This window comes from Bufo bufo, chromosome 5 (genome assembly GCF_905171765.1).
Source record: "Bufo bufo chromosome 5, aBufBuf1.1, whole genome shotgun sequence".
Classification (NCBI taxonomy): domain Eukaryota; kingdom Metazoa; phylum Chordata; class Amphibia; order Anura; family Bufonidae; genus Bufo; species Bufo bufo.
The window spans coordinates 146748530-146776207 of NC_053393.1; the positions used below are offsets into that span (position 1 = coordinate 146748530).

Below are 27678 nucleotides of genomic sequence, written 5' to 3' on the forward strand. Positions count from 1 at the left end.
TTTTCCATTGTGCACTGTTTATCCTTCTTTCATGCTCTTACTTTCTCTCTCCTTCTCCATCATCCAGATTCCTTCTTTTCCATTAGCAGTAATGCAGTGATCAATCAATAGTAGACCCTAACCTCCAAAGACTCTATGACGGTATATTTAACCCCCTCTCTTGCTTGAACCCTAGAGCTGCTATTTTAACAGTTATATCTTTGCTGGATGAAAATGTTAGCTGTGTAGTGACGTTTCAGTTGTGGAAATGAGTGCAGTTATTACTTATCACTATATGTATTTACTTGCACAGTGTGGGAGGCAGTGACAGGAGTCATTTATGATGGGAGATATGTCACCCAAAATGCTGCAGGAAGCATTCTAAAAGGGGTTTTGTTTGCACCAGGAATGTGTCACCAAAGTGCCCGGCCTTGGTGGAGTAAAGGCCCCTAGATTAGTTGTCCACTAAGGTAGTTGGGGGACACCATGATAGCATAGCTGGTTCCAGCTATGTGGCAGGCGCAGTACTATGAAGTGCCTTTTGCACTGTGGCATTAGAAGAATTTTGGTATCTCTGACTATTAGTCTAACCAAACTGTCTATTACTCTGTAATTTCTCTAGCGCCGTTCTATGGAAACAGTAGGTTTAAAGAGCACACCAAATGCTTCAAATAACTTCTTTATTAACTTCAACTTTTCTTTATATATAACACTGCTGCCTCCGCAGCAGATAGTCCATGTACATAACACGTGTTGAAAAGATATCACAAAATGGCGGTATGATTAAGATGGTGGTTCAACTGTTCAATCTTGTTATTCAACATAAAATGGGGGATATATTTCTCTCTTCAGTATCTGTACTGTCACTTTAAGTTATTTAAGCACTTTATGATCTCTCTGAGTGGTATATCTGAGGTCTAACTAATAGTTCTGCTTTCTCAACTTGGTTTGCAGTTTGCAGTAAGCACTTGCTTATGATCTGGTATGAGTAGTTTGCAGTTTGTATGCAATTTGTATGAAATCTGGTTTGTATGCTTGCAATTTGTAGCTTGCAATTTGATTTGCAATTTGGTGGAACTGTAAGTAAACACATATATAACAGGTTTAGTATACAGTTCTAATCACAATACTAACAATATGAACATTATATAACTGTTTTAACTAGCTATTTTGGCCTCTTGTTCCCATAAAACTCAGCTCTCAGTGGAGTGAATGTATCTTCAGCTCCTGTCTCTGGTGAGTAATAATTCTAGCAGCAGGAGCTGGGGGAATTCCCAGACAGGCTGTGTGTGAGGCTGGCTGTGATTGGTGAAAACTCTTGCTGTATGAGAAGCTGGCTGTGATTGGTCTAGACTTCTGCCCAGTAACAACAGATTAACTATGCTTTCTGTTATTTGTGCTGTGTCACTGAGCTTACCTTACATTACAAAATTAATCTTAAAGGCATATTATCTTTTTCTGCTTCTGTGAACACAAAATATAACAGTTATATGACATCCAAATCATGATGTCACAGTAAATATGGAAAGAAATATTCCAGCTCACCTATCTGGTCTTTTGTATGGTCCCGGCTCCAGAGGCCCTAGGGAAGTGTTCCCGTGGCAGGCAGTGAAAAGTTAAGGAAGGATCCCGGAGACAGATAAAGTCCTCTTTCAGCTCTTCTTTATTGGTTATAAGCAGTAGACAGACATGTCACAGTAAATAACTCTGCTTTTGTCTTTAACACATAAACATAGGAACTGTATTAAGGTTATTAGCAGGTTTAGCTGTATACACATATAAGCTATACTAGCAAACTAGGACAGGTCTTTGCTGGCCAGCTACAAGCTAGTCCGGGTCGGGCTTTTACTGGGAACAGGCAATGTGCTGGGTGGGTGCCTGTTCCCCATGCTCCAGTCTGGGACTTGGGGCAAGCTCATGTCCAGGGATTCTATTTAATCTTGCTGCTGGTCTTAGGTGTGTCTCAGTCTGGGGAATAAAGTAGTCAGTGTGAGGTAACCCTGTCAGTGGGTGATTGTTTGATCTGGCTGTGATCCAGATTTATCGGCTGTACTTATTTGGAAAAGCCTAAATAAAGAAGACTTTGATGAACTTTGGGTTGCCCCTGCCTCTGTACACTGGTCAAGTGAGTATGGTTCCTTACAAGTGCTTATATTTGCCTATTTGTATTGTTATTTTTGCCTATTGTCGTATGTAGTAGACACCTTGAGAACAAATCTACAACCAGTATTACCATTAAAAGGAAATGTGTAATATAATCTGTTAACAACTTGTAATAATATAAGACCAGGCAAGGTAATTAAAAGAAACTGAATGTCATAGTCAATGCACATACAAGTGTCATACTGTGATACTCTGACTAGACTAACTACTCACCTGTCTCCAACTATTTACACACTGACTATATAGACTTTGCTCATTAAATAAAAGATGCCTACTTCTGTATCATAAAAGGTGTGGTTTCTGCTTAGAGCTGACGAGGTAATATATGTATGACAAGCTTTCACAGTGATATATGCATATGTCAAAGTGTATATATAACAATGAAAATTTACTACCTCACTGCTTACTGTAAAATATACATATACAATATGTAAAGAAGTAATCAAGGTGTTAGGACCCTCATGTTAAGCCTACATGCACACGAACGTTTGTGTTTTGCGGTCCGCAAATTGCAGATCCGCAAAACATCAGATGACGTCCGTATGGCATCCTTTTTTTGTGGATCCATTGTAACAATGCCTATCCTTGTCCGCAAAACGGACAAGAATAGGACATGATCTATTTTTTTTGTGGGGCTACGGAACGGAGCAACGGATGCAGACAGCACAGTGCTATCCGCATCTTTCGCGGCCCCATTGAAGTGAATGGGTCCGCACCTGAGCCGCAAAAAATGCGGCTCTGATGCGGAACCAAACCACGTTAGTGTGCATGTAGGCCTAGGATCTGGTTAAGTGGTGTCAGCACCAGGAGGAGGTCCTACTCTATGTGTGCCTCCGTTTGGCATATTTGAAAAAAAGAAAAGATATGGAATATGGATATGTTATCCACTGCCTAAACAAATGCCATCATCAATGACTGCAAACAGCTCTGTCTGTCATTAGATTGTACTGTGAGCACAGACTCATCAGTTACAGTTCAAAGTTGAAGTGAAACTGCAACTTGGCCCCCACCATGTTCGATTGTGACCAATTGTTTATATTGCTGTCATTGAGTATTTAAGGAGTTGTGTCACTTCAGCAAATAGAATTTATCATGTAGAAGAAGTTAATACAAGGCACTTACTAATGGATTGTGATTGTCCATATTGCCTCCTATGCTGGCTGGATTCATTTTCCCATCACATTATACACTGCTCATTTCCATGGTTACGACCACCCTGCAATTCATCAGTGATGGCCGTGCTTGCACACTATACAAAAAGTACCTCCTATGTGAGCACCCACGGCTCTGGCCACCAGAGACCATCACTTTTTACTATAGTGTGCAAACACGGCCACCGATGCTGGATTGCAGATCGTAATTCACTTTCTTATTTTATTCCTAATTTAATTTCATAAAGCTAGATAAAATGATTTGCAAACATGTTCTTATAGTGTATTCTGAGCTCCCATGCCTCTGCCAGTTTATCGTACTGACCCTGTGTGATTGGTCTTGATTTTTGCCTGTTCACCATAATGACTTTGTGCCACCTGCCATGACCTATTGCCTGAACTCTGCCTGTCCTGACCTCAGCTAGCCCTCTTATCATTCTTCTGCCTGTCCCCTTAGTCCCTTTCACCAGTGTCTCTGGACCTGCCTGGGTTAGCAACCTATGAATGAAGATTAGGTTACAGAATGGTGGCCCCTACAGCAAAGTCCAGATTCCTGCACCAGTGTGAAAGAGTGCATATTAGGCTGTTTGGAATCTGTCTAACTATAAGGGGGTATTCTTCACACGAACATAAGGCCACCTTGCCGTGTTATGAACCACAAACTGCAGGTCCACAAAACATGGACACTGGCCATTTGTGCTCTGCATCGCAGTGCAGACCTATTCATTCAGTCCACAATCCGCAAGATGCGGCAAAAGATAGGACACGTTCTATCTTTTGCAGTGCGGATGCATGAAACTTCCGTGTGCTTCTGGGTTCGTGCCTCCACTCCGCAAAAGATAGAACATGTCCTATGTTTCACCACATCTGGCAGTTTGAGGTCCTTAACACAGGCATGGTGGCCCCATAGTCGTCTGAATGCCCTCTAAGCTTTTAAACAGTTTATAATACCAACCAGCAGATTTGTTACTCAACTTTTGATTATTTATGTGTATAGTATCCATATCCTCTGCACACAAATTCTATAACCTGTTTTATTTCTTAGAATATGATTACAATTTACCAAGAAATATTTTTTGTATACTTTTTCATAAGTGAAGCATTAAAAATGAAGCAAAAATGATAATCAAATGGATTGTCCAGGTGATTATCATTTTTTTTAAAAGCTTAAGACAGCATAAATAAATTTCCTTAATAATCTTCAGCCACTCACTCCTATTCTGGTGCTTTATGGTTCCATACAGGTCTCTACTTTCTAGTCCCCCTCAGCTCACAGGAAAGTCTGCTCAGCCAATCATTGACCGACGTGAGTTGCCACTATGGCCAGTGATTGATTGAGCCATCATTTGTTGTGTGTCAAGAAGAACCAGGAAATAGCTGCTATTGATTTCCATTGTTCTGCTGCGCTGGAGGAGCAGGACATTGAAAATAATGGAAGTGCCAGATATGGGACATAACTGATGCAAAGGAGCCAAATAGATCCCATTGACTATAATGGGGTCCATTCGCTTTTCCATTTGGGATTCTGCATTTTTAGTGGAGAAAAAAGTCCTGCATGCAAAACATTTTTCTCCCTAAATGGAGTTGCAAAGCAGATGTCAACAAGCCCTAGGGTGAGTATTAGTGTTGATCACGAATATTCAAATTTTTAATTTTTATTGCGAATATAGGTACTTCGAAAATTCGCGAATATTTTGATTATAGTTATATATATTCGTAATTTCGAATATTCAAATTTTTTTTTAATCAGTACACAGGATTCCTCCCTGCTTCTAGCTTGTGGGCCAATGAGAAGGCTGCAGTATATTTGACTTTAGGAGTAGTGTTGTTTGCGAATTTTCGTAATGCAAATTTTCGTAATGCAAATTTTTAAACTTACAACTATTAGACAAAGAAGATTATAGCACTATATTAGCTAAATTGCTCTATATTCGTATTTTTTTCGAATATTCACTATATTGCTATAACTTTGTTTTTTCGAATATTCGGAATATTCTAAAACAAGAATATATAGCAATATAGCGAATATTCGAAAAAAATAAGAATATAGAGCAATTTAGCTAATATAGTGCTATAATCTTCTTTGTCTAATAGTTGTAAGTTGAAAAATTCGCAATAAAAATTCTCATTACGAAAATTCGCATCACGAAAATTCGCATATTACACGATCATTACCTTGCCGATTTTTCGAGTAAAAAAATCGTAGAATATAACGAATAATCGAATTTGCGAATATTCGACGAATATTCTACAAAATATTCGCTAAATATTGCGAATTCGAATATGACCCCTGCCGCTCATCACTAGTGAGTATGACTTTATTATTTTACACCATTGATAGAGCCAAAGGCAATTTTTATCATTTCTGAGCAGTACATTAGTAAGAGTCTATTTTACCATTGACTGGTTTCATTTCAATGCAAATTGAATTTTACTGTCATAAATGAGTTGATTTCACAAAATGATGATCAGAAATCTTCAATGTCTGTTCATCATTACAAAAATATAAAAAATATAACACAAAAAATAAGAATTGTAAAGGCTGACTGGCTTTAAATACACTACATGAAATGATAATGGATCTAAGAATATAATTCTTCTTAATTAACGCTTCTTATTGCTGATATTGACTGTGCCTCAGTAATCCCATAAAAGGAGATTATACCTGTACCGCTAATTTATAATTAATGCCGGAAATGTTATATGAGAGTTCACTCCGGATGTGTGGGAATATGCCCTTCTAGTGACATTGATATACCGAATTTTAGGGGTGGGTAGAGATCAATTGAATGCTTGACTATAATTATAACAAAGAGAATGACACATAACACAGCTCTTCTCATTTCGAAAAAGGCATTGTTAAAGGGAATCCAAAAATGACACATTAAAATCGGGTTTTTATTTTAGCATTGTACTTTTTATTCATTTCTGCAGCACGCATAACGTGCTGACATTTCCAGTTTTTAGCAGCTGTCTTGCATTGCTGTGTATATGAGGACAGGGTCAGAAGGAGATAGGGAAGACAGGAGCATTGTTCTAGTGGAGACAGAGATAAGGTGGGATAGTGACACTATACAGAGACAGATAAGGTTGCTATACATCTCTGCTGCCTGTTTTTTTTTTTTTTACCCAAATACTTCCTGCGGACTGTAATAGTCTATTGAAGTTTCTCAATGAATCTCATTCCTATACAGACAATGCAGGAAGGAATATGACAGACCCAGAGTTTTTATAAAAAGAAGCTTTAAAAGTTTTAAAAATAGCAAACACATTCACCCACATTTAAGAGCCTTGCAACTGTTTTCTAGTACAATCTGTGTCATTTTTCTGGTTCACCTTCTTTAGGCTCACTAAAGTAAGGCTACTTTCACACTTGCGTTTGGGGCGGATCTGTCATGGATCTGCACAGACGGATCCATTTAGAAAATACAAACGTCTGCACCCGTTCAGAACTGATCCGTTTGTATTATCTTTACCATAGCCAAAACGGAGCCGTCTTGAACACCATTGAAAGTTAATGGGGGACGGATCCGCTTTCTATTGTGCCATATTGTGTCAGAGAAAACGGATCCGTCCCCATTGACTTACATTGTGTGTCAGAACGGATCCGTTTGGCTCAGTTTCGTCAGACGGACACCAAAACGCTGCAAGCAGGGTTTTGGTGTCTGTCTCCAAAGCGGAATGGAGACAGAACGGAGGCAAACTGATGCCTTCTGAGCGGATCCTTTTCCATTCAGAATGCATTTGGGCAAAACGGATCAGTTTCAGACTGCTTGTGAGAGCCCTGAACGGATCTCACAAACGGAAAGCCAAAAAGCCAGTGTGAAAGTAGACTAAGGTCATAATTTGCCATAGATATATTATTAGCATGCACTAGTAAGTAATGGTCTAGGGTAAGGCAACAAAGAGATTATGTAAGAGAAGAAAATGTCAAATTTCCAGCAACTTTCACTAAATCTATCATATACCATGTGCCACTGTAATAGATTTTGCGCGTTTTGTGACTGAATGATGTAGTTTTAAGATTTTTAACTCTTGCACAACATTAGTAAATGTGAGCCATTATTTCTGTTCTACATTTTAACTCAATTTGATGTAAATATCCAGCACTTAGTGCTCTATATGCGTATCACAAAATAGTACCGGTTATAATTAATAGCTGACATAGTAGAGGGAACAAGCTTCCAGGCCAAATGAATGCTCCGAGTCTGTCATTTTTGCCCTTGTATTAAACCATGCCTTTGGTAGGACCTCTCAGTTTTGTAGTGACAGGCAAAATACACTGCAGTACAAAAGTACTGTAGTGTATATTAGAGATCAAGTGAATGCATGTACAAATCCCCTAGTGGGACTTGAATATATAAACATATAAAAGAAAGTTAAGTAAAAAGATAACTATACAAAAAAGAAAATAACACAAACATATTTTCCCCTTACAAAATACATTATTTTACAAAAATAGAAAAAAGTTGACAACATTTCAACTGTAACTGTAATGGCTATTACTGTAAAACTAACGCACTTAAAGGGGTTGTCCCACAAAAAAATATTATACAGTTTTCAAACCAGCACCCTGATCTGAATAGTTTTGTAATTGCATGTAATTAAAAATTTTGTATAGTCTCTGAGTTATTCAATAAATTGTATCTGTATAGCACCACCTGCTGTTTTTTATTTATTTATTATTTCCTTGTCCTCCTCACAGAGATGGCCGCACATGCTCAGTTTCATTCTTCAACTGTCTCCTGAGCTGTGATAGGAAGAGCTGAGACACGCCCCCTGAGCTGCAGCAGAGAAGACACTCCTCTTGAGCTTCCAGCTTGATATAAATCTAGCAGAGCAATGAATGGGGAGATCTCTGGATCCATGTTAGGTACAGGGCTGGTTCTAGCTTTGTTAGAAAGAGACTGTTATGTCCTATATGATATATATTTTCATTTTTTACATTAGTCATAGGATAACCCCTTTAATTGTCCCACATCCTGAACACTATAAAAAAAAGCTAAGGAACAACTCCTCCCAAAAGTTTTATTAAAATTGTATTAAAAACAGATCAAAAAGTATGAACCACAAAATGGCACCCATATATACTACAGCTCATCCTGCAAAGAAACAAGCCCTCATTTAGCTCTGTTGATAGAATCAGAATCTCTGAATATTGTGGTACAAAAAATATATGATATATAAAAGGACTTAGTACCTCTGAGAGGCAAAACAGAGCCAAAGGCCCCTACTCGGCAAAACGGGTCTCAGGAGACACAGTATCCAGGCAGGGGCGGACTGGGAACTTATAGTATCCCTGGAAAAAAAACAACTAAAAGTGGCCCCATGTTGTAGGCGGGTCCAACTTAACAGAAGGTGGAGCAACACAAGTAGGTGTGGCCAATACCATAGTGCAAAAAACCATCCCAGGAGAACCAAATATGAACGTGCAGCACAATATACTGCCCCAAAAGTTGTCCCTCTGTGGTGGCTATAAATAGATGCCGTTGTCTTTGATTAAAATATGGGCAGCACAGTGGCCCAGTGGTTAGCACTGGTGCCTTACAGCGTTGGGTTCCTAGGTTTGAATTCAACCAAGGACAACAACATCTGCATGGAGTTTGTATGTTCTCTCTGCGTTTGTGTAGGTTTTCTCTGGGTACTCCTCCCAAACTCCAAAGACATACTCATAGGGACCTTAGATTGTGAGCCCCATGACATTAAAATCAGGAGCCACAACATACCGCTCGGCATTCCTAAACACTGGAACCCGATCGGTCCTGGAGCACAGCCTCCTGCAAATGATACACAAAATTATTCTAATCTGTAATCCTAACCAACTTTTTACTCCACATTTTAAAGTGGCAAAAGTCGCAAAATTTCAGCAAAAAATGAGACATTGCTTGTGATGGCATAGCAGATTTGATAAATGTCATCCTTAATGCACAAAAGCTATAATCGTATCAACCCACACAATAGGGTTAACATTCATTTATACCTCCCTCACAGTAAAATGTAAAAATAAAAACACAAAATTGTAGAATTACAGTTTTTTCCGCCCCTTCCCCCCCAAAAAAAAAGAATTAATAAATACAATATATAATACATCTAACTCAAAATGTTGGCACCAAAAATATGTCATACTGAAAAAAACAAAACATCTACGTTGACAGCACTGAAATTAAAAAATGATGGCTCTTGGAATGCAATGATTCATAAACAACAAAAAAATCTCCACCTCAAGGTCCACGTTAGTTGTGTCCTCAAGAGGTTAAGATGTAAGTGTGCGCCATGTGATATGATTGTTGTGTGCACATGTTTAAAGGTTTGGACACGTGGCTGTGATAGTAATCTAGTCCTGGCATGAAGGAGATAGTCAGTTAAGGCGCATTGGCCCGAGAATCGGGCAGATTATTGGGAATGACCATTCCTGTGGACAGATAACAGAAGATTTCACAGCAGCATGTCCAGTGTGACTTTTATTGGGAACCAAGAGTGCACACACACAGCAATACGACGTTTCGGCTACGCAGTAGTCTTTCTCAAGTATACTGATACAAAAGGTGATCAATCATATAAATACCCCAATAGGCCCCCCATGTGACATGGTAAAACCAATAGGCAAAAATAACTTCTTAATTCCACCTGTGTGTTAATTAAAATGACCTCTGCACCAATAGAAATACTATTAAGCAGCCAAATATACCTGATACTCATTAGAAAGACTTCACCTGTCTCATCGTGTTGGTGACATATATCGGCGTCTCCACAGGTCCATTGCGCATGTCAGTGATGTCATCGCGTTGGTGTATGGGCGGGCCGCCGTCATCAACGTCAGTAGGAAGGCCGCACCTATCTCTATGAAGTTTTGGAGACATTTGTGGACAATAATAGTGTCATTGTTCCCTTATATGGATTCAGTGACTGTGTATACCGGCGCTCTGTTTAATAATCTACTCTATGTTTAAATCATGAATTGACACACATGGGACGTATTGTTGGTCCTTTTTTGTGCTTTAAATATAATATATAGCAGTGATTTATAGAGTATATTTATTATAATTTTTTCATATACTTATGGTGCTCTAGGACCTTTTGCAGGTCATGTGATGATCACGTGATTGATGACACGCTCGACATGTGACCGATGATAGTACTGTCTATTGGTGCACATGCAGTGCATTCATAGAGATAGGTGTGGCCTTCCTACTGACGTTGATGACGGCGGCCCGCCCATACACCAACACGATGACATCACTGACATGCGCAATGGACCTGTGGAGACGCCGATATATGTCACCAACACGATGAGACAGGTGAAGTCTTTCTAATGAGTATCAGGTATACTTGGCTGCTTAATAGTATTTCTATTGGTGCAGAGGTCATTTTAAATTAACACACAGGTGGAATTAAGAAGTTATTTTTGCCTATTGGTTTTACCATGTCACATGGGGGCCTATTGGGGTATTTATATGATTGATCACCTTTTGTATCAGTATACTTGAGAAAGGCTACTGCATAGCCGAAACGTCGTATTGATGTGTGTGCACTCTTGGTTCCCAATAAAAGTCACACTGGACATGCTGCTGTGAAATCTTCTGTTATCTACTACTACACGTGGGACGGCGGTGGATTGGTGGTCACATCACGGCTGATGCATTCCGGATAGGTCAGAAGGTCCATTTTGTGCTGCTCTACAACTACTTCTTATCACATTCCTGTGAACAGTCGTTCCCGACAATCCGGCCATGTAAATGTGCCACCGATCACCGGATGAACAAGTGAAACGCTGTCGACCATGCAGGCACCACCGATCATGACTTCTGAGCAGCAGATCAATGTGGTCTAAACAGCGATCTGCTGCTCAGAAACCATGATTCTGTATGAGGACAAGTGACCAGAATAGCGATTCCTTGTCCCTGAACGAGCACTCGACTCTCGGGAAGGAACTCTTCCCGACAATCGGCCGTAAGATGGCCCGTGTAAATCCAGCTTTAGTCTGCTTTTTTATTAATTTCTTAAAGGGATTGACTAGATCCTGAAAAACAATAGTGATACGATGTGTGAGTAAAATAAAAAACAAAAACACCTGCTTTTCCGGTTCCTGCCTATTCAGAAGTGTCATGTGCCGACACCCCACGCATCACTACTGGCAACAAATCAGTGGCCTTAGCGGTGATGGCTGCAGCCACGGCACATGATCACTGAGGCCATTGATTGGCCAGCAGTTTTGATGTGTGGAGAGTTGGCACGTCACACTTGCAACCAGCAGTGGGGCGAGATAATCGCTGCAGGAAATGGGACGAGCATAACAGGTGAGTGTTTGTTTGTTTTTTTATTCACACACTGTGCCCAGCTATCTCCAATTTTTTTAAAAGCCTGGATAACCCCATTAATAATAAGTGAGAACATTAAATGTTATTGACGATACTGTTTTTTTTTCATAGCAAATGTATTTGTCACCTCTTCTTATATATTCAACTCACAAACCACCAGTAATATTCTGAAATATCTGGATGACATGTCATAAAATACCAAGACCTTAAAGGGCTTGTCTCATCTCACCATTACTAAGGCAAGATGGGACTAAGTGCTGAACACCAGGGGGCTGGGAAACAGTGGAGAAGGCCATTCGCTGTTTCAGTAGCTCCCATTGCAGTGCATGTATCTGTATCTGTCACCTGACTGCCACTTACGGTAGTTATTCCTAAGCCAAAGAGGGGACAACCCCTTAAATGTTTTTTTAGTTTAATATACACTGCTCAAAAAAATAAAGGGAACACAAAAATAACACATCCTAGATCTGAGTTAATTAAATATTCTTCTGAAATACTTTGTTCTTTACATAGTTGAATGTGCTGACAACAAAATCACACAAAAATAAAAAAAATGGAAATCAAATTTTTCAACCCATGGAGGTCTGGATTTGGAGTCACACTCAAAATTAAAGTGGAAAAACACACTACAGTCTGATCCAACTTTGATGTAATGTCCTTAAAACAAGTCAAAATGAGGCTCAGTAGTGTGTGTAGCCTCCACGTGCCTGTATGACCTCCCTACAATGCCTGTGCATGCTCCTGATGAGGTGGCGGACGGTCTCCTGAGGGATCTCCTCGCAGACCTGGACTAAAGCATCTGCCAACTCCTGGACAGTCTGTGGTGCGTCTGTTTTTGGTGGATAGAGCGAGACATGATGTCCCAGATGTGCTCAATTGGATATAAGTCTGGGGAACAGGCGGGCCAGTCCATAGCATCAATGCCTTCGTCTTGCAGGAACTGCTGACACACTCCAGCCACATGAGGTCTAGAATTGTCTTGCATTAGGAGGAACCCAGGGCCAACCGCACCAGCATATGGTCTCACAAGGGGTCTGAGGATCTCATCATACCTAATGGCAGTCAGGCTACCTCTGGCGACCACATGGAGGGCTGTGCGGCCCTCCAAAGAAATGCCACCCCACACTATTACTGACCCAATGCCAAACCGGTCATGCTGGAGGATGTTGCAGGCAGCAGAACGTTCTTCACGGCGTCTCCAAACTCTGTCACGTCTGTCACATGTGTTCAGTGTGAACTTGCTTTCATCTGTGAAGAGCACAGGGCGCCAGTGGCGAATTCTCAAATGCCAAACGTCCTGCACGGTGTTGGGCTGTAAGCACAACCCCCACCTGTGGACGTCGGGCCCTCATATCACCCTCATGGAGTCTGTTTCTGACCGTTTGAGCAGACACATGCACATTTGTGGCCTGCTGGAGGTCATTTTGCAGGGCTCTGGCAGTGCTCCTCCTGTTCCTCCTTGCACAAAGGCGGAGGTAGCGGTCCTGCTGCTGGGTTGTTGCCCTCCTACGGCCTCCTCCACGTCTCCTGATGTACTGGCCTGTCTCCTGGTAGCGCCTCCATGCTCTGGACACTACGCTGACAGACACTGCAAACCTTCCTGCCACAGCTCGCATTGATGTGCCATCCTGGATAAGCTGCACTACCTGAGCCACTTGTGTGGGTTGTAGACTCCGTCTCATGCTACCACTAGAGTGAAAGCACCGCCAGCATTCAAAAGTGACCAAAACATCAGCCAGGAAGCATAGGAACTGAGAAGTGGTCTGTGGTAACCACCTGCAGAACCACTCCTTTATTGGGGGTGTCTTGCTAATTGCCTATAATTTCCACCTGTTGTCTATCCCATTTGCACAACAGCATGTGAAATTGATTCTCACTCAGTGTTGCTTCCTAAGTGGACAGTTTGATTTCACAGAAGTGTGATTGACTTGGAGTTACATTGTGTTGTTTAAGTGTTCCCTTTATTTTTTTAAGCAGTGTATATATTTTTTCTCCTGAGAATAGTACTACCAATTACCAGCAATCACAGCAAACATATACTGTACATTGCCAAAAATCTCATGGATCAAGCAAATGTATATGTCACAAATTCCATATTAATAGTTACCATGGTTTTTTACTGTTTATGTTATGGGACACTATGATGGTAAATAAAATTTGTTCAGTTACAATGTAGAGTCATATAATCATTCATTATGACTAAGTAGAGAATAAGTTATGTAAATACTAGAATTATTGTTAAAGATAAAAGCAGAATGATCTTGTAATTGCTACATATTTGGTGTGATTCACTAAATGCATTTTTTAACCATTGCCTCATATTCAGTAAGTGTCTCAAAATGTCAGCTGTCTGATTCAAAAGATAGACTTTTATGATACCCTGAAGCCTTAGGCAAGGGCTAGAACTAGGCAAAAGTACAACATCAACAGTTTAAAAGTGGTTGGAGCAGATGAATGACTATTCCAGGGATGGCCAACCTGAGGCTCTCCAGATGTTGCAAAACTACAACTCCCAGCATGCCCAGACTGCCAACTGCTATCAGCCTTTAGCAGGGCATGGTGGGAATTGTAGTTTTACAACAGCTGGAGAGCCACAGGGTGGCCATGCCTGGACTATTCAGTGGATAGGGGATGTCTGATCGCTAGGGATCCCATTGCTGATACACCCACTGATCACTAGAAAGGTGGACCCAAACTCCCTGTTTATCCTCACTGCACAACTTAATTGAGGAGAAGCTTGAATGGAGTGGTGGTCCTGCATGTGTGCTACCGCTCCATTCAATAGCTATGGGGCTTATGCAGTGCAGCACTGCGCTGTCTCTGCAAGGTGTGGAAGTTTTTATGTGTTTATAAAAAAAATATTCACAGAAATGTTGCTGCAATTTTAGTAAACTACTGCTGCTTCTTTTGGTTGTCATTTTGTGACACCAAAGAACATTGTAATACATCAGGTGTGAATATACCCTTAACCAGATTGTATTTGATAATTAGAATGAACACAACTAGGCTTGATTGCAATCAACTATGTTGACCATAAACTTCACCAACATGTGTTTTCCCCCAAATTTATTGTTAAAACATGAAAGACTAAAGCCAGCCACATAGCATGACCATTGCCCATCACTCTCCTGACAGCCAATCAGGAGGGAGGATATTGGCTAGTCTGTCATTCTCTTTGTTACTTATAAAGCACAGATGCCATTGTGAGCTCAGCCAGGAATGTATTAGGACAGGTCTGCTTTGTATTAGGACAAGTCTTTTTAACATGGGGAATGGTTATAACAGAAGAATGTACACCATACAGATTTCTGAGAAAAGGATTATCCAGAGGATATTTAAAAGGGTTGTTTGAGCCCTGAAAAAATCTTGGTGATTACTGGGCATGGTGTGTGAGCGAAAACAAAACTGCTCTTGTCATCCTGGCCCCTGTGTCTCCCTGTCTCCAGCCCCGCTGATTTGGTTGCCCGTTTGGCTGATAGTTTACCGAGTTGAGTTCTGACACATCATCTATGGAGGATGACCAGAGCAGATGAGTTGTTTTTATTTTTTTAGCACAAACAATACCCAGACATCCTCAGTTTTCTTTTTTCAGGGCCCATACATCTCCTTTAATGTGAAATGCAAGCATTTATTAATACTGATAGGTCTGGAAGTATGACAGGTCCTCTTTAAGTTCAGGTATTATTATGTATGGATTTATCCCAACACCATGATCTATTTATACCCTGAACTGTGATCATGACAAGGGGACATGCCCTACGTCTGGAGGAAAGAAGGTTTCTACATCAACATAGAAGAGGATTCTTTACGGTAGGAGCAGTGAGACTATGGAACTCTCTGCCTGAGGAGGTGGTGATGGAGAGTTCACTAAAAGAGTTCAAGAGGGGCCTGGATGTATTTCTGGAGTGTAATAATTACAGGTTATAGTTACTACTGGACATGGGTCATGGGTTGTTTGCCTTCCTGTCGATCAGCTTTGCAGGCTAACAGGCTGAACTGGATGGACATATGTCTTTTTTCATCCTTACAAACTATGTTACTATGTTAACTAAAAACTATTGATCCTATACAATGAATGATTGAGCTAAACCACTTTTTCAATAATTAGCATCCAAAAGTACATCCCAAAACAATAGAAGACAAAGAGCTATTACAGCCAACAAGCCCTCCTCAACAACCCCATAACATAAAAATCAGTACAATACAAATGAGAAATAAACAAACATTACAAAATATTGTATGTAGACTAAACTAAGAGAGTAATACAAGTAATAAGTTTAGCATTTACAAATTTAAGATAAGATGAATGACCATACCATTCACAAATAATGCCTCCAAATTGGAAAAAGGCAATGCTTACGGCAAAAGGTCAAGGAAAATATATATGTAATCACATTGAGACAAATCATTTGAAAAAAAAAAAAATGCCCACAGTATATCATGGTGGAATCATTGTAAAAAAAAACATGTCTTCTGAGTTGTTCAAGATGAATGCTGAGACTGACCTGTATTTGAGTTTTGCAGTGAAGCAACATTCCCAAACACAAGACAGTCTGTTTCTGGGTGGCTGAAGAGAAGCCAAAATTGCCCAAAACACCTTTACTTGGACTGAAGAGATGGAGTGAGAAGACCTGAAACAAACCATGTATGAACAACAACTGTTCTTGTATAAGAGCAGCTCTGTAAAGACCATTGAATTAAAGGATGACTATAAATATTAGACAGAGGTTGATTTATTGTTGAATAGCAGTTTAACACTCATCTGGTGAACGATTATGTCGTATACACATTTTAGTCCATCTTGGCCAATACAGTTGTTCAGACTGGTCATACATGTTCAGTGAAACTGGGTGATGAACCAAAAATCTTTCTGCAGACATTCTTTCAATGAATGATCTTTTATATGACTATTGGATGAAAATTTCAAACATGGATGACTTTTCTTTAGACAATGATGGTCAGACTGTCATTGACGGGCTGAAGCAATTATTTGTTGTTATATTTTACCACAGGGATGACAGTTTTGTCTGAAGTAGTCCGTTTTGATCAACTTTAGACTGATGGGTATGGTCATCTTAACACAGTAACCATAGCAATATGACTGACATCAAATGATAAATGTTACTAAAAAGGGTTGGACTCTTTCTGGTTACTGTTGACCAATGTTGTTTATAAGATGAACATATGGCACTTACTAATATAGTGCTTATTGACAATCTGTGCCATTTTCTGTATTTCATAAGATATGCTCCTTTGCTTGCCAAGTCTTTTGTGCTGTCCACATAGAGGTCTTGTCCATAAAATGGCTTCTGATGGAGGGTCATGTGACCCGACAGATCACCTCTGTGTGTTGTCTCCTCTATTCAAATACACTGTACCTGCCATCTGCACTTCACTGCTGGGCGTTTAGTGCAGATGCATTGTGTTTGAATGGAGAGTGATGTTTCTGGTCACATGACCCTCCATCAGCGACCATCTTATGGACAGGACAGAATATTTGCCTAATAAGGAAGCATCACAGCATCCAAAATCATTATGATTCTGCGAGTTTACTTCGGTGGAGCACTGTTCTGTCTGGGAAATGCAGCTCCCACATACAGTATGTTTCCCGGACTGAATACGCTAGTTTGTATAACTGGCCTTAGGCTACTTTCACACTTGCGTTTTTGCCTGATCCAGCAGGGATCAGCAAAAATGCTTCAGTTACTGATAATACAACCGTCCGCATCCATTATGAACAGATCTGGTTGTATGATCTTTAAAGGGAGTCTGTCACCTACATAACATGTTTTAAACTGATGATATAGCTCTGTGGGAGGCAGATCCATAACACTAATGGTACCCATGTTTAGTTTTTCAGAGCCTCCAAAGTGCCAAAAATGAAGTTTTAAAGATATGCAAAATTACCTATCACAAGTGCCCAGGGGCGGAGAGTGTGCTGCAAGTGCCCAGTGCTCCCCGCCTTACTTGCTCCCGACTCCTCCCCTCTGTATAGTCCGGCCAGCCCTGTATCCTTGCGGCGTCATTCTCATCGCCATTCATAATCTAGTGCCTGTGCGCTTCACCGCCGGGTCCGGGCATGTGCAGTACATTGCCCACTGTGGGCAGAGGCATACTGATATGCCGTGCGCATGCGCCAGCTATGTAACGGGCCCGGCGGTGAAGCGCACAGGCTCTGGATTATGAATGGAGACGAAAATGACCCAGCAAGGATACAGGGCTGGCCGGACGATACAGAGGGGAGGAGTCGGGAGCAAGTAAGGCGGGGAGCACTGGTCACTTGCAGCACACTCTCCGCCCCTTGGCACTTGCGATAGGTAATTTGCATATTTTTAAAACTTCATTTTAGGTACTTTGGAGGCTCTGAAAAACTAAACATGTGTACCATCAGTGTTATGGATCTGCCTCCCACAGAGCTATATCATCAGTTTAAAACATGTTATGTAGGTGACAGACTCCCTTTAACATAGCAATGATGGATCCATCATGAACTCCATTAAAAGTCAATAGGGGAAGGATTCGTTATCTATTGTGTCTGAGAAAACGGATCTGTCCCCATTGACTTGCATTGTGGGTCACGCTGGATTCATTTTGCTCCGCATCCCATGACGGAAAGAAAACCGCAGATTTCTGCGGTTTGCTCTCCAGTATGGGGATGCAACCAAATGGAACAGAATACATTTTGAAAAATTCCATTCTGTTCAGTTACGTTTTGTCCCTATTGACAATGAAAGGGGACTAAAAGCAATATTTTTTCTGGTATTGAGATCCACTGCCAGATCTCAATACAAGAAAATGTAAACATAAGTGATAAAGTAGCTTTATGCTGGCAAAATGTAGCTGTCGGCTTTAGGATCAAACTATACAAGTTTGCATGCAGACACATGGGGACACAAACCTTAATTTTTCAGCTTGCTTTAGATACATTGGATCAATAAAAAACAATTGGTCGCAAAGGTGTACATACACCATTTAAATAAGTTGGTGTTCACACATCTGACTGCAATCCAACCAAGAAACATGCATAAACCCCAATGTCTTCGAGGGCGAGGCGGGTCAACTAGCTGGGGTCAGTCCAGGAGGTCACGTCAGTACAAGAGAAGAGGCAAAGACAAAATCCAAAAGCAAGCCGAGGTCAAAATCCGAGAGGTAGCGTCTAGGTTCAGGGAGCAGGCAGAAGAGGAGTCAGGAAGCAGATCAAGGGTCAAATCCAAAGGTAAGCAAATAACAATAATAATACACAGCCTAAGGGACCAAAATCACAGGCAACCTGTAGCCAGCAGGTTGCCTGTATTTATAGTAGGGAGTGAGAGTCATGTGACGTGACCAGCGTCACATGACCGACAGACAAACAAGTCGAGCACCGAGTGATGAGCTCGGCGCTCAAGGCAGACCTAGGAGCAGGGAGCCTCCCAGCTAGCAAAAGCCGCCCTGGGAACGAGGCTGAACACAGATCCTCGCTCCTGAAGCTAAGCAGCAGGTCTACGGCTGATGGGAGACCGAGTGCACCTTCGGCGCCCCGTTACACATTGCCACTATTTAATGGGCACAAGGCAGAGCCATATTGAGTCCCACATAGTAAGTATCTATGGCTCTATTGTGGGGGCCCTTTCATCCTATGGTTCCTACATAATGGCACTACATTATGGAGTTATTGTTCCATAAAAGCAATCATTCTAAGGGGAATACCTCCAGAATACAGCATCCGTGCTCATTAGTTTCTGGTCTTATGAAAATGAAGGAAGAACAGTAGACTTCTATGGGTGCCATATTACAACTCTAGCTAACTATTTCATGCAGTGGAGGATTGCAAACTCACTTTACCCTGTTACTGGAGATGAAATGGCAGCTTCCACAGCTATTCACACAAGGGGATAAATCAGAATAAAATAAATATACAGGATATAACAAATAAAAAAGGTGATGCCTCTCATTCAACATTAAACTTTTATTCTACATTTAGTTTCAGTGCAGACAGAGTAAAGATAAAGACTTTTCTCGTTGTTATGATTTATTAAACTTAGTCATTTCTTGCCAGAAACAAAGGTGGATCCTGTAGTACTGTACAATGAAACTGCTGACTCAATACTATGGCAGAATTTTTTGGCACCTATCATATTTTATTGAGAGGTTTGGCTGTTAAGTCATTCTTAGATGCATGGGAACCCAAACCATTATATACTCCATTGCATATTAGATTTTACTTTGGTTGTGTGCAGCTCCTCCTAGATTAAGGACACTTTACTTAAAGTCAACAGGCTCTTCCTGGATAGTGTAAAACCTGAGCCTTATGCTATGACATAGTAAACAAGAGTATCTAGAAAATATATATATGACACTTTGATACAATATAAGGCTACTTTCACACCTGCGTTTAGGTCGGATCTGTCTGGTATGTGCCCAGACGGATCCGCACCTATAATGCAAACGCTTAGATCCGTTCAGAACGGATCCGTTTGCATTACCATTTTTTTTTGTTCATGATAATGCAAACAGATCCGTTTTGACTTTACATTGAAAGTCAATGGGGGACGGATCCGTTTGAAAATTGAGCCATACTGTGTCAACTTCAAACGGATCCGTCCCCATTGACTTACATTGTAAGTCTGGACGGATCCGTTTGCCTCCGCACGGCCAGGCGGACACCCGAACACTGCAAGCTGCGTTCAAGGGTCCGCCTGCTGAGCGGCGCGGAGGACAAACGGTGCCAGACTGATGCATTCTGAGCGGATCCGCCTCCACTCAGAATGCATTAGGGCTGGACGGATCCGTTCAGGGTTGCTTGTGAGAGCCTTCAAACGGAACTCACAAGCGGAGCCCCGAACGCTAGTGTGAAAGTAGCCTAAAGTAGTCAGTGTACAGCTTGTATAACAGTGTAAATTTGGTGTGCCCTCAGAATAACTCAACACACAGCCATTAATGTCTAAACCGCTGGCAACAAAAGTGAGTACACCCCTAAGTGAAAATTGCCAAGCTGTGCCCAATTAGCCGTTTTCCCTCCCTGGTGTCATGTGACTCATTAGTGTTCCAAGGTCTCAGGTGTGAATGGGGATCAGGTGTGTTAAATTTGGTGTTATTGCTCTTACACTTTCTCATACTGTTTAATGGAATTTCAACATAGCACTTCATGGCAATGAACTCTGAGTATCTGAAAAAAATAATTGTTGCTCTACATAAAGATGGCCTAGGCTATAAGAAGATTGCCAACACCCTGAAACTGAGCTTCAGCACAGTGGCCAAGACCATACAGTGGTTTAACAAGACAGGTTTAACCAAGATAAACTTAATTGGTTCAGATGGTGTCAAGCATGTGTGGCGGCAACCAGGTGGGGAGTACAAAGACAAGTGTGTCTTGCCTACAGTGGTGGTGGGAGTGTCATGGTTAGGGGCTGCATGAGTGCTGCCGGCAGTGGGGAGCTACAGTTGATTGAGGGAACCATGAATGCCAACATGTACTGTGACATACTGAAGCAGAGCATGATCCCCTCCCTTCGGAAACTGGGCCGACCCCTGCGTTCGCAGCTCTGTACTATTCTGGCCGGGAAGAAGTCACCATCGCGCATGCGCGGCAGCGTGCGCGTTCAGGACAGCGAGCAGCCCAGCCGGGAGAAAAGAAGAAGTCTTCTGAGCAAGCGCGACCATCGGGATTCTGGAGAAGAGCGGTGGCCGTAACCAGGGGAGACCGAGTCACAACAATAAGGTAAGTGGGGATGAATTTTCTCCTAAACGGTGGGAATTTGTTAATCAAGTATATTTACAAAAATGATCACTGTCAAATCATTAACTGATTTAACAGTGATCATTATGATGGGATAACCCCTTTAAGTAAGTGCCAGAAAATAATGGTGGCCACACAAAATATTGACACTTTGGGCACAATTTGGCCATTTTCACTTAGGGATGTACTCACTTTTGTTGCCAGCAGTTTAGTCATTAATGGCTGTGTGTTGAGTTATTTTGGTACACTGTCATATCTACAGTGTTGTCCCATGAGAAGATACAATACAATATTTACAAAAATGTGAAGGGTGTAATCACTTTTGAGATATACTGTATGTGAAAATATACAAACCGGATTCCAAAAAAGTTGGGACACTATACAAATCGTGAATAAAAACTGAATGCAATGATGTGGAGGTGCCAACTTCTAATATTTTATTCAGAATAGAACATAAATCACGGAACAAAAGTTTAAACTGAGAAAATGTACCATTTTAAGGGAAAAATATGTTGAATCAGAGTTTCATGGTGTCAACAAATCCCCAAAAAGTTGGGACAAGGCCATTTTCACCACTGTGTGGCATCTCCCCTTCTTCTTACAACACTCAACAGACGTCTGGGGACCGAGGAGACCAGTTTCTCAAGTTTAGAAATAGGAATGCTCTCCCATTCTTGTCTAATACAGGCCTCTAACTGTTCAATCGTCTTGGGCCTTCTTTGTTTCACCTTCCTCTTTATGATGCGCCAAATGTTCTCTATAGGTGAAAGATCTGGACTGCAGACTGGCCATTTCAGTACCCGGATCCTTCTCCTACGCAGCCATGATGTTGTGATTGATGCAGAATGTGGTCTGGCATTATCTTGTTGAAAAATGCAGGGTCTTCCCTGAAAGAGATGACGTCTGGATGGGAGCATATGTTGTTCTAGAACCTGAATATATTTTTCTGCATTGATGGTGCCTTTCCAGACATGCAAGCTGCCCATGTCACACGCACTCATGCAACCCCATACCATCAGAGATGCAGGCTTCTGAACTGAGCGTTGATAACAACTTGGGTTGTCCTTGTCCTCTTTGGTCCGGATGACATGGCGTCCCAGATTTCCAAAAAGAACTTCGAATCGTGACTCGTCTGATCACAGAACAGTCTTCCATTTTGCCACACTACATTTTAAATGATCCCTGGCCCAGTGAAAACGCCTGAGCTTGTGGATCTTGCTTAGAAATGGCTTCTTCTTTGCACTGTAGAGTTTCAGCTGGCAACGGCGGATGGCACGGTGGATTGTGTTCACTGACAATGATTTCGGAAGTATTCCTGAGCCCATTCTGTGATTTCCTTTACAGTAGCATTCCTGTTTGTGGTGCAGTGTCGTTTAAGGGCCCGGAAATCACGGGCATCCAGTATGGTTTTACGGCCTTGACCCTTACGCACAGAGATTGTTCCAGATTCTCTGAATCTTCGGATGATGTTATGCACAGTTGATGATGATAGATGCAAAGTCTTTGCAATTTTTCGCTGGGTAACACCTTTCTGATATTGCTCCACTATCTTTCTGCGCAACATTGTGGGAATTGGTGATCCTCTACCCATCTTGGCTTCTGAGAGACACTGCCACTCTGAGAAGCTCTTTTTATACCCAATCATGTTGCCAATTGACCTAATTAGTGTTAATTGGTCTTCCAGCTCTTCGTTATGCTCAAATTTACTTTTTCCAGCCTCTTATTGCTACTTGTCCCAACTTTTTTGGGATTTGTTGACACCGTGAAAATTGGAATCAACGTATTTTTCCTTTAAAATGATACATTTACTCGGATTAAACGTTTGATCTGTCATCTACGTTCTATTACAAATAAAATATTGACATTTGCCATCTCCACATCATTGCATTCAGTTTTTATTCACAATTTGTTTAGTGTCCCAACTTTTTTGGAATCCGGTTTGTATTTGCTGCAATTGACAATATGATATTTACAGTGCATACACTTTTACACATGGCACATTATTCTCATATCCATGGATGAAACATGAGGTAGACAATGTAGGCGTCTACACCTGGTTTAGGCTTACAAAATGATCTAAATGTAAGACAGCAAGGAAGCTGTCTTACATCTAGAATTGGCACTGGATGCGCCAAAGTTATGTTGAGGTCAGCGCCTATACATAACTTCGGTGGATCTACTGCCAGCTATAGGGATTATTAAGGCTAGTGCACAGGCGCACTGAGTGGAGGACGCTCGCTCGGCCGCTCCATCCTCAGTGCGCCTACGTCACATGTACACCCGGCGCAGGCGCACTGAGGATGGAGCGGCCGAGCGAGCGTCCTCCACTCAGTGCGCCTGCGCCAACTGAAGACCGGCGCAAGATTTAAAACGCAGACAGGGCCAGTGTCACGGAACCATGAACCAGACGTACAACAAGGGATAAGTGAAAATAAGAAGGCTTTATTGAAAATAAAGCTGTAAAGCAAAAGTCCAAACGGATGGCGAAACCGAAGCAGAGTCTTTGCGAAGCCAGAGGTCAGGAACCAGAAGGGTAGTCAGACGAAGCCAGGATCAGGAACCAGCAGGGTAGTCAGACGAAGCCAGGATCAGGAACCAGCAGGGTAGTCGGACGAAACCAGGATCAGGAACCAGCAGGGTAGTCGGACGAAACCAGGATCAGGAACCAGAAGCAGCAGCAGTCTAGAAGCATGTGAACACAGGAGGACCAAGCAAGGAACTGAAGCCACAGACCTCCTATATATATGAGCTAGGCATCCAGCTCCTCCCAGTGGGAAGGAGGAGCCGCAGGGTGGGAGGCTACAAGAAACCCAGAAACCAAGATGGCCGCCAGCACATGTCAAACGAAGGAGGATGGAGCGGCCGAGCGAGCGTCCTCCACTCAGTGCGCCTGCGCCAACTGAAGACCGGCGCAAGATTTAAAACGCAGACAGGGCCAGTGTCACGGAACCATGAACCAGACGTACAACAAGGGATAAGTGAAAATAAGAAGGCTTTATTGAAAATAAAGCTGTAAAGCAAAAGTCCAAACGGATGGCGAAACCGAAGCAGAGTCTTTGCGAAGCCAGAGGTCAGGAACCAGAAGGGTAGTCAGACGAAGCCAGGATCAGGAACCAGCAGGGTAGTCAGACGAAGCCAGGATCAGGAACCAGCAGGGTAGTCGGACGAAACCAGGATCAGGAACCAGCAGGGTAGTCGGACGAAACCAGGATCAGGAACCAGAAGCAGCAGCAGTCTAGAAGCATGTGAACACAGGAGGACCAAGCAAGGAACTGAAGCCACAGACCTCCTATATATATGAGCTAGGCATCCAGCTCCTCCCAGTGGGAAGGAGGAGCCGCAGGGTGGGAGGCTACAAGAAACCCAGAAACCAAGATGGCCGCCAGCACATGTCAAACGAAGGAGAACAGCAAGAAGGTAAGACCATGACAGTACCTCCCCCTCAAGGGCCCCTCCTCCGCGGAGTAAAGAACGGTTTCTGAGGGAAGCGTGCGTGGAAGGCTCGGAGCAAGGCAGGAGCATGGACATCTGCGGAGGGAACCCAGGAACGCTCCTCTGGACCATAACCACGCCAATGGACCAAAAACTGCACCCGACCGCGGACCAGGCGTGAGTCCAGGATATTGCTCACCTCATACTCCTCACGATTACCCACTTGGACCGGACGAGGCCGAGGAACCGAGGAAGTGAAACGATTACACACCAGTGGCTTCAACAGGGAGACATGAAACACGTTGGAGATCCGCATGCCAGGAGGAAGCGCAAGGGCATAGGCTACCGGGTTTACCCTGCGAAGCACTCGGAAGGGACCAACAAAGCGAGGCGCCAGCTTGGGAGTGGGCACTCGAAGGTTGAGGTTGCGGGTGGACAACCATACACGGTCTCCGACCTGGTAGGAAGGAGCAGGCGCTCGTCTGCGATCAGCCTGGAGTCTCTGGCGCTGCGCAGAGACCTCAAGGGACTTCTGGATCAGTACCCAAGAAGCACGTAGGACGGAAAGGTGATCCTCCACAGCCGGAATATCCTGGGGAGAGAATACCTCCGGTAACACGGCAGGTTGGAACCCATAATTGGCCATGAAGGGAGACGTCCCAGAGGAAGAGTTCACCGCCGTGTTCCTGGCAAACTCAGCCCAAGGCAGGAGGTCAACCCAATTGTCTTGGTGATCGGAGACATAGCAACGAAGGAATTGCTCCAAGGCCTGATTGGATCGTTCTGCGGCCCCATTGGACTGAGGGTGGTAGGCCGAGGAGAAGGAGAGATGAATCCCCAACTGGGAGCAAAAGGCGCGCCAGAATCTGGACACAAACTGACTCCCCCGATCCGACACAATCTCCTTGGGCAAACCGTGCAACCGGAAGACCTCCCTGGCAAAAATCGTGGCCAACTCTTGTGCAGAGGGTAACTTCTTGAGAGGAACACAGTGGCACATTTTGGAAAACCGATCCACAATCATGAGAATGACCGTATGGCCTCGGGATGCAGGGAGGTCCACAATGAAATCCATCCCCAGGTGTGACCATGGGCGCTCCCCGGTGGCTATGGGTTGCAGAAGGCCCAACGGAAGGTGCCGAGGGGACTTACTCTGGGCACAAACGGAGCATGCCGCTACATATGCGGCGATGTCGGAACGTAGGGAAGGCCACCAGAACAGACGTGAAACAGCCCAGGACAGCTGATTCTTTCCAGGATGCCCCGCGGTCTTGGAGTTATGGTAGGTTCGCAACAACCGAGTGCGCAACTCCTCAGGCACAAAACATCTGCCGTTGGGTCTCCCAGAGGGAGCACCAGATTGAGCCGCCAAAATCTGCTCACCCAGGGGAGAGGTCAGGCTGGTGCGAATGGCGGCCAAGATCTGATTCGGAGGTATGACCGAAGTCGGAATCGACTCCTCCCTGGACAGCTCGGAGTACTGCCGTGATAAGGCATCCGCCCTGATGTTCTTGGAACCGGGTAGGTAGGAGACCACGTAATTAAAACGTGACAAGAACAGAGACCATCTGGCCTGACGTGGTGTCAATCTCTTGGCCTCAGAAAGGTAGGTCAGATTCTTGTGGTCCGTCAGGATGAGGACCGGAATCACCGAACCCTCGAGCAAGTGCCTCCATTCTTTAAGGGCCTGCACGATGGCCAATAACTCCCTGTCACCAATCTGATAGTTGCACTCCGCGGAAGACAGTTTCCGGGAGTAAAACCCACAAGGAAGCAGAGGACCCTCTGGTGTTCTACGCTGAGACAGAAGGGCGCCTACTCCCGTCTCAGACGCGTCCACCTCGAGGACAAAGGGCAACCCAGGGTTGGGATGCGACAGAATCGGAGCCGACACAAAGGCGGACTTTAGAGCCTCAAAAGCTCGGATGGCCTCGAGCGACCAGACCTGGGAATTACTGCCCTTCCTGGTCAGATCCGTGAGAGGCTTGGCTAGCATGGAAAAGTCCCTGATGAACTTCCGATAATAATTGGCGAAGCCCAAAAAGCGCTGCAGGGAACGAAGACCACTGGGCTGGGGCCACTGTAAGACAGCCGAAACCTTCTCAGGATCCATGGAGAACCCCTCAGCGGAAATGATGTAACCTAAGAAGGTTACCTGGGATCGGTGAAATTCGCATTTCTCAAGCTTACCGAACAGCTTGTTCTCTCGTAACCGTTGCAACACTCGTCTGACATCCAGAATGTGGGCCTCCATGGATTCAGAATATACCAAGATGTCATCCAAATAGACCACCACACACTGCTGCAACAGGTCACGGAAAACATCGTTGATGAATTCCTGAAAGACTGCGGGCGCATTGCACAACCCAAAGGGCATAGCCAAGGATTCATAATGACCGGTCCTGGTGTTAAACGCGGTCTTCCACTCATCGCCCGCCTTGATCCTTACCAGGTTATATGCCGCCCTCAGGTCGAGTTTGGTAAAGACCGTGGCCCCTTTAAGGCGATCGAACAGCTCGGAAATCAAGGGTATCGGGTAAGCGTTCTTGATCGTGATGCGATTGAGACCCCTGTAATCGATGCAAGGCCTCAACTCACCGCCCTTCTTTTTCACAAAGAAAAATCCAGCCCCTGCCGGGGACGAGGATTTGCGAATGTGTCCGCGTGAAAGCGCCTCCCTCACGTACTCCTCCATGGCCTCATTCTCCGCTACCGACAGTGGATAGACTTTGCCACGAGGAGGAACGGCACCAGATTGTAATTCTATGGCACAATCGTATGGGCGGTGCGGAGGTAGGGCAACCGCGCGCACCTTATCGAATACATCCCGGTACTCCTCGTATTCAGGAGGCAACAGAGAGTCCGAGGAAGTACACAGCAACTTGACAGACCCATGGATGCAACTAGCCCCACACTG

At 43.3% G+C, this 27678-nt stretch overlaps 1 long non-coding RNA gene across 1 annotated transcript; it reads left to right on the plus strand.

Annotated features, from left to right (window-relative positions):
- The first annotated feature begins 1704 nt into the window (after positions 1-1704).
- Positions 1705-19661, plus strand: LOC121001851. Its single transcript, XR_005779155.1, has 4 exons — positions 1705-1809; positions 15881-15886; positions 18128-18142; positions 19650-19661. It is a non-coding gene; the product is annotated as an uncharacterized LOC121001851 (long non-coding RNA).
- Positions 19662-27678: the final 8017 nt, after the last annotated feature.